This window comes from Sciurus carolinensis, chromosome X (genome assembly GCF_902686445.1).
Source record: "Sciurus carolinensis chromosome X, mSciCar1.2, whole genome shotgun sequence".
NCBI classification, from domain to species: domain Eukaryota; kingdom Metazoa; phylum Chordata; class Mammalia; order Rodentia; family Sciuridae; genus Sciurus; species Sciurus carolinensis.
This window is the reverse complement of record NC_062232.1, coordinates 35,298,847-35,306,525: the sequence shown is the minus strand read 5'-3', so window position 1 is coordinate 35,306,525 and position 7,679 is coordinate 35,298,847. Positions and strand designations below refer to the sequence as shown.

Sequence of the window (7,679 nt, the reverse complement as noted above, 5' to 3'; positions counted from 1 at the left end):
ATTCCACTTTTTCTATTTTTTATTGATTTTCTGCATTTGATGTGACATTATTAGCATACCTTCTTTTACTTCCTTAATTATAGCTTCATGTAGTTTTTTAAACATAATTATAATGGCTTCTTTATAGTTTTTAATCTGTCAAATCAGACATCTGATCAATCAGTTGTTTCTGTTGCCTGTTTATGTTTGTTATTTTGCAGTATGTGGATCATAATTTTCTATTTCTTTTCATGATAATAAATATTTAATGAAAACAAAAATTTTAGATAATATAGCAATTCTGGTAATAGTTACACCCTTTCAAATCTTGTCATATGCTTGGGTTGGGGTTCAGAAAATGATCACCCAACTTTTAGGAGCATAAACTCTTCTGAGTTGTTTCTGCCTACCGGTCTCTCACCCCTCATTCTCTCCAAAGTAAGCCATAGAAACCAGCATTCCTCTTCCCCATACAAGTCACAAAAACCAGAACCCTTTTCTCCCAAAGGCAGTTATAAAATCTAAAAATACTATTGACTCCCATCCACACATTTTGTATATGAGTTAGTTATAAAGAAAGTATCTAGTTTGGGCAATGATGGTGCACGCCTGTAATCCCATAGCCTCGGGAGGCTGAGGCAGGAGGATCACTAATTTGAAGTCAGCCTCAGCAACTTAGCGAGACCCTAAGCAACTCAGCAAGACCTGTCTCTAAATAAAATACAAAAAAAGGGCTGGGGATGTTGCTGGGTGGTTGAGTGCCCCTGAGTTTAATCCCTGGTACAAAAAATTATCTAACCTACCTTGTTTGATTGTTGGTCATAAGACCCCCATTTCAGAAAGGAAAGAATGATGCACAGAAAGACCAAGAAGAATCTGGGCAGACCTTATTGAGTTTCCCCCCTCAGTCTGTTAGTATTAGATCATACCCTTTTTGTCCAATAATATTTCTAAATACCTGTTCATGCTTCAGCAATCCTAAGCATAAAAATTGTAGTTACTTCTGGATCTTTGATCTGAAGGTCACTGTGTCATTTAAAATTACCATTTAATAAATTTATTATGGCTTTTCTCCTGTGAATCTATTACCACTTATTTTCAGCAGATGGAAATATGGAAATTTCAAAGGGAAAATTTGAACTTCCCTATGCTTGTTGATTTATTTAATTTCAGACTGAATTATTTCAGCAAAAATCTATGTACCCCTGAAGTATAATCCCTTCATACTGTTTTTCAAAAAGTGCAACCCTAGATATGCCCACAGAAGTGCAGGACAATAGGTTTTCCAGTATTCTCCTTTACAGTCTCTTTCCTTGACCACACCCAGCATTTAAGTTTCACTATCAGGTGATTTCTCTATTGCTTTACCCATGAATCCTGTCAAACTTGGGCAGCCTTAAAGACACAGTTTCCCCAAAACTACTATTTGAAGTTATTATGACACCAGGATGGCTCTTTCTACCTCCTTCTTTCTAGTTTCTCTCTGGCCAAATAGCCAAACTACAGTTAAGCCTATATCTCCAATGAGTCTACCAGTTGCCTTTCACCATGATTTCTTTTTTTTTTTTTTAGAGAGCTCCTTTAGCTTTGAACTTCTTCACATTTTTTTGAAGATTTTTAGAATTTTATTTTATGTGCAAAGTGCTAGCATGTTTGTTTTCACTGCATGACTGTCTTGGGCAATCCATTTGAGGCAGATCACTTAATCCAACTTATTGAATCCTATATCCTTCACATACTGAGAGAAGCAGGGCCTGCACATGTTCAGGCTATATTTCCAGTCCAGGACAGACCATGCCAGTTTAAGCAGACATGACAAGAGTGAGAACCATGACAGAATTTTCACAGATGGTTCCAATAAAGTTGTTGGTGACCCATTTTGCTTTCAAGGGTGCAACAAGGCACAAGTCTCCTTCACTTTTTGTTACAAATAAAGTTGTTCCTTTTGGGGAGGAATTGGAGCTCTCTCTTCTATGGCTTGCTTCCTCCCACAGGTAAAACTTCTGAGCCAGGGCTCTGGAGCTGAATTCAGGGACAATTGTGTATATCTCTGTGAATGGCAACCCCAATTTAGGAGCTGAGCTGTTGGTGATAATGGGCAATAACTCCTTGTTCCCTCTATGTGCCTCTGTCAGTATGGAACTCCTACTCCATGAGTAGGGTTAAGGGTGATCAAGACCCTAATATTTTAGTGGCAATCAAAACACTTACAGCCTGGACATACCCAACATAAGTTCCTTAAATTGTCTTCCAAGAAAAGTCTCCAAGACTTTCACAATAATTCTTACAGTTTAGAGCCAACTTTTAAGAATTATATGAGTAAAAGAAGCTAGCTTAGCTGGTCAATGATGTCACAAGATTTAAATTTCACACACAGAGTATAACTTCTCCCCTCAAAAGAAATATGTGTACCCCCTTTTGATATCCAATCAAAAAACAACATTGCCCTTTCCCTTCCTATAAATTCCCTCCACTACCAGGCAATTGGGGGAGGTAGATTTGAGCTTATTGTTATGGGGTGCAACTTAAGAACAGACCGATCACCACTGAGAAGTCCAAATTTGAGAGTCTTTATTAAGCCGGACGGCTGACTGTCTCACACAATGCCCCAAAAAATGGCTATTGGGAGAACAGCCCCAACCACAGGGTTGTAGGGGTTCTTATACCAAAAATCACATTAATCATAAGTGTCTGTTGCTATGATTTGAAATTACAAACTAACATCATGAGATCATCGACAGAAGGGGAAGTGGGTCAAAATGACCCTTACCAAGGTACAAACTAAAGAATGGTTATTAACATCCACACAATCACTGTTTACATGGTACATTGTTTAGAAGCAATAGGAATCAAAAGAGAGCAATTCTTTACTACATAGGAGTTGCCATTGTATATTATTAAACATGTCACACTAAGTAACTGATTATGGGTACAGAGGCAGGATGTTCCCATGGGAGAAGCTTATTTCCTACATAACATGGAGTATCAGAGCAAAATGGAGTCTGTTTAGTCATTTCCCTTAGAGTCTGGCCTATAATATTCTTATGGAGCCAGATCTGTCAGTCCATCACACTTATAGCTCCTGGCCTCCTTGTCAGCTGACTATGAAATTAATCTTTTTAAATTTATTATTATCATTATTATTATTGTTTTTGGCACCAGGGATTGAACCCAGGGGTGCTTAACCAGTGAGTCACATCCTCAGTTCTTTTTTATTTTTTATTTTGAGGTAGGGTCTCGCTAAGTTGCTTAGGGCCTCACTAAACTGCTGAGGCTGAATTTGAACTTGTGATCCTCCTGCCTCAGCTTCCAGAGTCACTGGGATTACAGGTATGCAGCACCACACCTGGCTACTGTATTTTATTTTATTTTTTTGCAAAAAATCAGTACCATGGTGTTGGCTTCTATATGCATCAGGCAGCAAACCTTCCCTTGATAATAGTAGCACACCCAAGATAGGGGTTGGGAAGAAGGTAGCCTCAGCCTCTCATCTATACTTAACCCACAGTTTAGCCTCAGCAACAGGTATCTGGAATCAGGATAAGAAATGCTGATATTATACCTTTCCTAGTAAGATAACCTCATGTGGGAGCTGGGAGAAAAGGCAGCCCGGCATTCTTGGCTTTACCTAATAGAACTGGAAGAATGGAGAGAAGGTACAGGACTTGGTTCAAATATCACAGACACTAAAAGTTTCCTACGGATTTTAGCAGAGTCTCTCAGATAAATGCTTCTTCATTTGCATTATATCCTTAAGGCTATTTCCAGACACTTTAAATGATTTCTTAAAACTAATTTTCAGCAGTTTCACTGGGAAAAGGATTGAAAGAGCTCCTTACATATTATGAACAAACAAGGCTTATTCCAGGATACAAGAAAGGTTTGATATTTTAAGTCTCTTTAAAACTATATTATATTCATAGATATTACATAAGCATCTGACAGCAGACAAACTCTTCTCTTATAAAAAACTTTTAATGAAATAGGTACTAGTCATTCCTTATCATGATAAAATGAAATTAAAATAAAATAAAGCAAGCATCTTAATAAAGAATCATTAAAATCATTCCAACTACAGTTAGAAGCATTGCAAGGATAACCCTATTTCCTCTACTCCTAACATTGTATTGGAAATATCAGACAATGCAATAAGACAAAAATAAACTACTAGAGACAAAAGATTTTAGAAGGAAAAGTATAGCACTGTTCTTGAATAATATGAGCATATAATTGGAATAACCAAGTACATCAATAAAATAAATTCTTCTGATGAAGTTTTAGACAGTAAGGTGGTAGAATAAAATGTACAACTACTATGAAAAGGAATATGAAAATATTACATAAAATTACCAAACAGCTTCTGACTAAACAATCTCACATCAGGGAATCTACTCTAAAGTTGTACCTGCATACACACACACACACACACACACACACACACACACAAGATTATCCATTACAGCTTTATTTGAGAGAGCAAAAGTTTGGAATCAATCCATTTGTCTTTCAATTTGTGCTATATAAATTATGTGATAGCCACAAAATACAGTACTATGTAACTGTGAAAGATAATGAGGAAGAGCTCTATCAATCGAAGATGAGCAACCTCTAGGATATACTGGAAGGAAGAAAATGCAAGGGACACAATAGTACATATAGTTGCCTACCATATGGGTAAGAAAGTAAAAAAATACATATGCATAAGCAAGCACTGGAAAGGTAAGCCAGGATACTAAAAGAGGCAGATTTCTCTGAGTATTTTCTTATATATGCTTTGATGTATGAACTCTGTAGTGTTTTACTGTTTTCAAAATAAAATTAAAGAAAATCCTCAAATGGAAAGAAATGATTGCAGCCCTATGTCAAAATGGCTAATGTGTTAGTCAGCTATTCATCAGAGTGACCAAACTACTCAACAAGAACATCTTAAAGTTGGAAAGATTTATTTTAGCTCATGGTTTCAGAGGTTTCAGCCTATAGTTGCCACTTCATTGTTTCTGGGACTGTGGTGAGGCAGGAAATCATGGTGGAAGTGCATGGTGAAGCCAGACTGCTCACTTCATAGCAGCTGAGATGCAGAGAGTGAGGGAGGGAGGGGCCAGGGCTGAGAAATACCCTTCCATGGCATGCCTCAAAGAAACTTCCTCTAAATAGCCCCCACCTCCTACAGTCTCCACCATCTCCCATTAATGCCATCACATTATTAATCCATCAATGTACAGTTCCCCATTGATGGAGCCCCATCTTTGAATATTGATGCATTGTGGACAAAGTCATCTACACATGAGCCTTTGGGAGACATTCCAGATCCAAATCATAACAGTTAAAAAGGAAAAAAGTAAGAGAGAAAATTATTTCAGGTGATTATAGTTTTATGTACATCCTAATGGTGATATAGGAAAATGAAAAAAAATTATGAAGAAATGATGATCATTTTTACTTATATATAACACTGGTATAGTGATGTTGAAACCATAAGTTAGTGTTATTAGAAATCATACTTTCAGTATAAGAGAATGCAAAGATAAAAATTGAAGAAATTAAGTAAAAATTTATATTGTTAAATTTAAATTTAAAATTTTGATGTGTGCTTGTGAAACTAGGCCACTCAAAAGGACAAGAAGCAATTGCATGCCCTGTAACAGTGAGAACTTTTAGATGTCAGATCTTGGTTTCCTCCTAAAATATGAGTCAAAATTCCTTGGAGAAATGGTTAATTCCAGGTCTAGGACAAAATACAAGGCAATTTTGGTTCATCGTGTGCCAGAAAGTAAGGAAGTGACCAAAGTTAATGGAAATATGCTCAAAGAACCCCTGAAAAGCAGAATTGAAAAGGTTCACATTGATCAAATTTGGGAGGCATTGAGCATCAGAAATACTGGGGAGTGATATTGGCCAAATTATATTGTTACATTGTGTGCATGTATAAAAATGTAACAATGAATTCTATCATTATACAAAACTATAATGCCTCAATAAAATATGGAAAAAATGAGTGTAAATGATAGTAACACACTGAATAAATAGAAACCCATAAATCTTTGTAGCTGTACTTAGCTGTTGGTATCCTATTCAGACTCCATTGGCAGTAGACTTCCAACCCCAGCACCTGTGTTTCTTTGACTGAAAGCTTTCTCTGAATATTGAAGCTCTTTTACCTGTCCACATAGCCAGTTGATAGTGCCAGAAATTAATGCTCTCTAGGAGAAGTCCTCAAAGAATGACAGAAGTTGGAGGATAAATAACCCTCAAATGAGATGATCGTGGCTCATGTACTACACTGGCTCTCTGAGTTCTGCAATGGAAGTAAGTTACAGTTATTTGTAGTGGTGAACCAGTAAGGAACATTCCCTGATTATCTTCCTTCTCCTTCCTCCCATCATTTCCGTGTTCTGCTACCAGTGTTTTGGAAAACACCTCCCAAATAACAACCTGCACTTGAGTCTTGTCTTAGAGTCTGTTTCCAGGGGAACCCATATTAAGATAGCCCAGGTCACAGGTCTGAAATTAACCATTTTCCCAAATAGTTCTGATTCATTTTTAGGAGGAAATCAAGATCTGATAGTTATAAGTTCTCGTCATTATGTGTGTGATTGATTGCTTTTGTGATTTTGAGTGGTCTAATTTCACAAGTTCACATTGAAATTTTCAATTTGAAAGAAGAAGAAAGAAATGGGGAGGGATTCACTCATTTGCCACCATTGGAGATGACTTACTCTGAAAATTACCAATTAAAGGAAAAGAAGGAAGGAAGGAATCACCCTAGAGGAGGAACTGGGGTTCATCCCTATTGATCAGTGAATGTTCTTCTTTGCAGCAAAACGACAACTAATAAATGTAAAGTAGTTGATAGATTTAAAAAATTATCATTTTATAATCACTGATGGTATGACTGATTCAGGCATCCATGTATATTAAAACCATTAGGTAAAGAGTAATGGAAAAGAATAAACTTCCAATTTGGGGGAGAGATATGTTATAAAGGTAAATGCTAAATGAAAACATGAGGAAAAATTCTGAGAAATCCCAATTATGAAATATACCACTATTCATTGGACTGGTGACTTCAAAAATTTAATATTATATGAAAAATTATAGGGGTGACTATTTTAGAGTGAAAGATTTTAAGGAAGCAAAGCCAAATGTGATGAGTTAAACTTCATTGGATCCTGTGTAAGAAAACTTGTTATAAAAAGAACTTTGGGGATAATTGGAGAAAATTGCCATTTTATATGAATAAACTATATGATATAAGGACATTTTTGTTAATTTTCTGAGGTACAACAATAATATAGAGATTCCATAGCAGAAAACCTTATTAGGAAATGCATGTAGAGCTATTTAGGGATGAAATGCCATGAATATAGATGAAATTTGATTTGTATTTAAATTTTTCACATGTGTATGTATGTCTGTTTGGTGTGGAGGTGGATAAAGGTAGTAATAAATGTAAGAAATGAGAGAGGGAGAAAATAGGCAAAATATTAATGGTTGTTGGAACTCAGTATTAGATATACATATGTTCATTGTGTCATTCTATTTTGTTTTTAAAAACATTCACTATAAAATTGAAAAATATACATTGAGGTAAATATGGCAAAATATCAATATTTTTAAAACAGATGGTAGGGACATGCTTGTTTATAATGTTTCTCTCTATATTTCTTTTATGTTTGGAATGTTTTATAATATGTTAATAA

General features: G+C 35.9%; 1 pseudogene; it reads right to left on the bottom strand.

The window, feature by feature from the left end:
- Positions 1 to 1,681: 1,681 nt before the first annotated feature.
- On the bottom strand, positions 1,682 to 1,857 carry LOC124971293 (40S ribosomal protein S29-like; annotated as a pseudogene).
- Between the last annotated feature and the right edge of the window lie 5,822 nt (positions 1,858 to 7,679).